The 6,000-nt window shown below is 45.5% G+C and overlaps 1 protein-coding gene across 4 annotated transcripts in view; it reads left to right on the top strand.

Annotated features, from left to right (window-relative positions):
• Window positions 1-1,057: 1,057 nt before the first annotated feature.
• Window positions 1,058-6,000, top strand: part of nfrkb (nuclear factor related to kappaB binding protein) — a 120,294-nt gene continuing 115,351 nt past the window's right edge. For 2 of the 4 annotated variants that reach the window (XM_072238488.1, XM_072238485.1), the window contains exon 1: window positions 1,061-1,461. The gene's annotated coding sequence lies outside the window, so the exon portion shown is untranslated. Of the gene's footprint in view, window positions 1,462-6,000 lie in introns of all 4 variants that reach the window. The other 2 variants (XM_072238487.1, XM_072238486.1) reach the window with 2 other exon arrangements.

The following is a 6,000-nucleotide window of genomic DNA, read 5'->3' as shown; positions in this document are numbered from 1 at the left end:
GTACCCTACATCCTGCCTTCTACTTGGAGGCCTACATATGTCTCCCATCAGGATTTTTTAAAATTATCATTTTCATAACTCTGTGATCTTCTTTCAGCCATAACTCTATGGTGCCCACAATGTCATACTTGCCAATTTCTAACTGCATTACAAGATCATCTACCTTATTTCATGTACTTCATGCATTCAAATATAACACCTTCAGTCCTGTATTCACTACCTCTTCTCAAGTGTGCTCATGTTGCCTGAAGTTAAATTCTTATTAATTTCTAAACTGCCTTATTCTGTTGTTTTTTTTCATTATGGCGATTTCAGTAACTTCTCCTGTGTTCTCCTTTCCTCTAATGTTATCCTTATTTTTCCTAGCTATTTAGTTTAAAGCCCTATTGACAGCCCTAGTCATGTGATTCACCAGGACCCTGGGCAAAACGTGGTTCAGATCGAGCCAGTCCCATTCGAACTGTGCCCTCTTTTCCCAATGTCCCACGAATTCAAATTCACATCTCCCACCCACACCGATCTCTAAGCTACACATTTTAGTGTTGAGAACGAAGCGCTGATTGGCTGCAAGAAGCCAAGGAACAGAGATGTTGCTGTTGGTGCCTCTGAGTGTCCGGATGATGGGTGGTGAGATGTGACAGAAGTTTCACTCGGGGCAGGACACCTAGCAGCTGAGCCTCCAATCTAATGGCATGAACATCGACTTCTCTAACTTCCGCTAATGCCCCACCTCCCCCTTGTTACCCCATCTGTTATTTATTTTTATACACCTTTTTCTCCCTCTGTCCCTCTGAATATACCCCTTGCCCATCCTCTGGGTTCCCTCCCCCTTTTCTTTCTCCCTAGGCCTCCTGTCCCATGATCCTCTCATATCCCTTTTGCCAATCACCTGTCCAGCTCTTGGCTCCATCCCTCCCCCTCCTCCTATCATTTTGGATCTCCCCCTCCCACTCCCACTTTCAAATCCCTTACTCACTCTTCCTTCAGTTAGTCCTGACAAAGGGTCTCGGCCTGAAACGTCGACTGCACCTCTTCCTACAGATGCTGCCTGGCCTGTTGCATTCACCAGCAACTTTGATGTGTGTAGCAGCTGAGAGTGGTTTCAGAGACGGTGAATGGGCAAGAGGAGATTAGAAGATAGAAACGAAACTTTTTCCTATTCTAAATTACACAGATTTATTGACTCCTAACTCACACACGGACTTCAGATTTTGTGATCCCTCACCCATACTTTACTTCAGTTCCTTTCTGCCCAGAGAGTGGGGATAAACCCCCCATCGCTCCCATCTCCCACACCGTGAACCGATCCGGCGCAGACGCACGTTCACTGACCAAAGCGGATTGCGGAACCAGCCGTCGGGGACGGCGGATGTGGAAGCACCCGGATGCCGGCAGTAGGAGCGGTTTCCGGTGCGTCGGTGGCAATTTTCCCCAGGCCGAAAAACAAATGGAGCCGGACAGGTGAGGAGCGAGGAATGAGGGGGATAAGAGGGACTGGAGGGGATCAGGGAGTTGGAAAGCGGGGCAGAGCAAGGTAGGAGGTGTAGGGAGATTAAGGGAACGCGGAAGGGGAGAGGTGTGTGAGAAGAGGAGCGGGAGGAAGTTTCTGGGGAGAGGAGTGGATGGCAGGGTATGGGCTACGATGGAAGATGAGGACAGGGAGATCAGGAGGGGGTGAATAGGGAAGGGATTGAAAAATTGAGGATATGAGTGAGTCGTTGGAGGGAATGAGGAAATATTGGAGGAGTAAGTGGAATGAATAGGTGGGAGAATAATAGGAGCGGCATGGAGTCAGATGGGGGAGGGAATAAGGAACGTGAAAGGAAGGGGAAGAAAGTGTATGGGCTGGGGATGATGGGAGGGAGTAAAGAAATGTGGGGGGGGGACGAAGTGTGTTCTTAGGCAATGGTTAACTCTTGGGGGCGGGGTAGTGACTCTTAAGGATTGTGAACGTTGTACATTTCCTTCTGTACCAAATTACAAAGGCATTAAGGGTATTAGATCCAGAGGGAGGAAAAACAGTTAACCTTAAGACTGTGAATGAAGTTGAATTCAGCAAAACAAAGAGCTTAACTAAGGGAAGAAAATAGCGCAAGGAAACATATTTGCAAGGAATGGAAATAGATTGTAAAGAGAAAGGAAAATGTAAGCAGAACGGGGGGGGGCTATTTATAATGAGAAGCAAAGAAAAGGCAGAGCAATATAATAAATACTTTGTTTACTAGTTACTTTTGGTTAAATGTGCTGAATAAACTACTGGGCTTGAGAGCTGATGATTTAAATCACTGAGTAGTAAATGAGGTGAATATTTAAATGGTGAATGGATACTTTGTCATCTTCCAAAATTCAGTAGATTTTTGGAAAGAGTTTCTCTCTAGATTGAAGGGTAGCAAATGCAACCCCACAGTTTTAAAAAAGGTGGAGGGAGTGAATGCTCAGCCTATAATTAATATTAGGGAAAATGCAAGGGTCTGTTACGAAACACACCCCTAGAATACTCCACCTTGTAGCATGTCCTGATGTAGGGCTTTGACCCAAAATGTCAACAGTTCCTCTCCCCCACCTACCACCCCCCGCCCACTGATGCTCAAACCACTGAGATCCCTCAGCAGATTGCAGCAACTGCTTTGACATAGAAAATATCAATGGGATTTGAGAAAATCTGCAGACTTATGAACAAGCAATCATGTTTGGCAACATTACTGGAGTTTATTAAGGCCGGCGCTGGTAGAACAGAAAAGGCAGAATGAGTGCTGTAGTCTATTTGGATTCGAGTGTAAAATTACAGTGGTCTTGTATACCCACATAAATTAAAATTGGTCACAGACAATAGGGAGAGAAAAGGACTGAATGGGTTTTTGTGAGATAGCAGTAGTAATTTATGTGGTGTATGAAGATCGGTGCCATTCGTACCTCCAGTTGTTTGGGGGAAAGTACGATCTGTGAAAGAATCAGATTCACAGAGCCCATCGTGCCCATGCTGACCATCAAATAACAATCTTGACTAATCCCCTTTACCAGCCCTTGGTCCAAAGCCACTGATGTGTTTTTAAATGTTGTGAGGTTCTGTCACCACTGCCCACTCGGGAAGTGCGTTCCAAGTTCCAGTCCCTGTAGGTGAAAAGGTACTTTCTAAGATCATGTTTAAACCAGTGCATTCTAGATTTAGATATCTCTGTTGAGGGCAAAATTTATCATTGATGACCCTCATAATTTAAAATAATTCTGCCACACTCCTCGTTAGTCTCCTCTGCTGCAAGGGAAGAAAATTCAGCCCCGTCATAACTGGGGCACTCCAGCTCAGCAAGCTCCTTTGCACTCACATCCTTCCTATAAGACCATAAGAGAAAGGAGCAGAATTAGGCCATTTGGCCCTAATAGTCTGCTCCGGCATTTAATCATGGCTGATCCTTTTCTCCCCTTCTCCCCGTAACCTTTGATGCCGTGTCCAATCAAGAACCTATCAGTCTCTGTCTTAAATATACCCAACGAGTTGGCCTCCGCAGCTGCCTGTGGTAACAAATTCCACAAATTCACTACCCTCTGGCTAAAGAAATTTCTCCGCATCTCTGTTTTGAAAGGACGCCCCTCTATCCTGAGGCTGTGCCCTCTTGTCCTAGACCATCCCACCATGGGGAGCATCCTTCCCACATCTCTGCCTAGGCTTTCTAACATTCAAAAGGTTTCAACGAGATCCCCCCTCGTCCTTCTAAACTCCAGCGACTAGAGACCCAGAGCCATCAAACTTTCCTCGTATGATAACCCTTTTCTTAGATGAAAACTGTACATAATACTCAAGCTGAGGCCTCACCAGTCCCTTATAAAGCCTTGGCATCACATCCCTACTCTTGTATTCAAGACCTCTTGAAATAAATGCTAGCATGGCATTTGTCTTCCCCACCACCAACTCAACCAGCAAGTTAACCTTCAGGGTGTTCTGCACAAGGAGTCCCTTTACATCTCAGATTTTTGGATTTTCTCCCTGTTCAGAAAATAGTTTCCCCATCCAGACAAGGATCCTTTTATTCCCACTTGCTGCCTCCTACTAATCAGCCAATGCTCTAACCATGTTAGTAACTTTCCTGTAATTCCATGGGCTCTTAACTTAGTAAGCAGCCTCATGTGTGGCACCATGTCAAAGGCCTTCTGAAAGTCCAAATATACAAAATCCACTGCATCCCCTTTATCTATCCCACATGTAATCTCCTCAAAGAATTCCAACAGGTTCGTCAGGCAGGATTTTCCCTGAAGGAAACCATGCAGACTTTGTCCTATCTTGTCCTGTGTCACCAAGTACTCCATAACCTCATTCTTAACAATTAACTCCAACATCTTCCCAACCACTGAGGTCAGGCCAACTGGTCTATAATTAACTTTCTGCTACCTTCCTTCTTTCTTAAAGAGTGGAGTGACATTTGTAATTTTCCAGTCCTCTGGCACCATGCCAGAGTCCAATGATTTTTTTGAAAGATCGTTGCTAATGATTCCACAATCTCTACCACTACCTCTTTCAAAACCCTAAGGTGCAGTTCATCTGATCCAAGTGACTTATGTACCCTTAGGTCTTTCAGTTTTTTGAGCACCTTCTCCCTTTTGTAATAATAACTGCACTCACTTCTCTTCCCTCACACCCTTCAACATTCATAGTGAAGACTGATGCAAAGTACTCATTTAGTTCATCTGCCATCTCCCTGTCCCATGTTATTATTTCTCTGACCTAATTTTCTAGCAGTCCTATATCTATTCTCATCTTTTCCCTTCTAATGATCCTTTTAGTTGCTCCTGTAGGTTTTTAAAAGCTTCCTAATCCTCTATCTTCCCACTCAATTTTGCTTTGTTGTATGCCCTCTTTTGTTTTTACATTAGATTTGACTTCCCTTGTCAGCCATGGTTGTACGATTTTGCCATTTGAGTATTTCCTCATTTTTGGAGGACATCTGTCCTGCACCTTCCTCATTTTCCCCAGGAACACACACCATTGCTGCTCTGCTGTCATCCCTGCCAGCAGTTCCTTCCAATTTACTTTGGCCATCTCCTCTCTCATACCACTGTAATTTCCTTTACTCCACTGAAATACTGCTACGTCCCTATCAAATTTCAAGTTGAATTCAATCATATTGTGATCACTGTCTCCTAGGGGCTAAGGGTTTTTTTCCTTAAGCTCCCTAATTGCCTCTGGTTCATTACATAACGCCCAATCCAGAGTATTTGCCAATTTGCCAGTTCTCCCTAGGCCTCCTGTCCCATGATCCTCTCATATCCCTTTTGCCAATCCCATCCTCTGGGCTTCCCCCCTCCCCCTTTTCTTTCTCCCTGGGCCTCCTGTCCCATGATCCTCTCGTATCCCTTTTGCCAATCACCTGTCCAGCTCTTGGCTCCATCCCTCCCCCTCCTGTCTTCTCCTATCATTTTGGATCTCCCCCTCCCCCTCCCACTTTCAAATCTCTTACTAGCTCTTCCTTCAGTTAGTCCTGACGAAGGGTCTCGGCTCGAAGCGTCAACTGTACCTCTTCCTAGAGATGCTGCCTGGCCTGCTGCGTTCACCAGCAACTTTGATGTGTGTTGCTTGAAATCCCAGCATCTGCAGATTTCCTCGTGTTTGCACAGAATCTCCTGTCTGTTCCTCTGACTATTGAGTCTCCTATCACTACCGCTCCCATCTTCTCCCTTTTTACCTTCAGTACCACAGACCCATGCTCTGTGCCAGTAACCCGGTCTCTGTGGCATTCCCCTGGGAGGTCATCTCCCACGACAGTATCCAGAGCGGTATACTTATTACTGAGGAGAATGGCCACAGGGACACTCTGCGCCAAATGTCTATTCATATTTCCATTTCTCCTGACAGCCACCTCCTGCAACTCCAGGGTGACAACTTCCCTGTAACTCTGATCGATGATCTCCTCACTCTCCTGTACAAGCAGAAGGTCATCCAGCTGCTACTCCAGATTCCTAACATGGTCTTCAAGGAGCTGCAGCTGGATGCATTTCATACAGATGTAG

This window comes from Mobula birostris, chromosome 20 (assembly GCF_030028105.1).
Source record: "Mobula birostris isolate sMobBir1 chromosome 20, sMobBir1.hap1, whole genome shotgun sequence".
NCBI classification, from domain to species: domain Eukaryota; kingdom Metazoa; phylum Chordata; class Chondrichthyes; order Myliobatiformes; family Myliobatidae; genus Mobula; species Mobula birostris.
The sequence above is the reverse complement of the archived record's forward strand: the minus strand, read 5'-3'. Positions and strand labels throughout refer to the sequence as shown.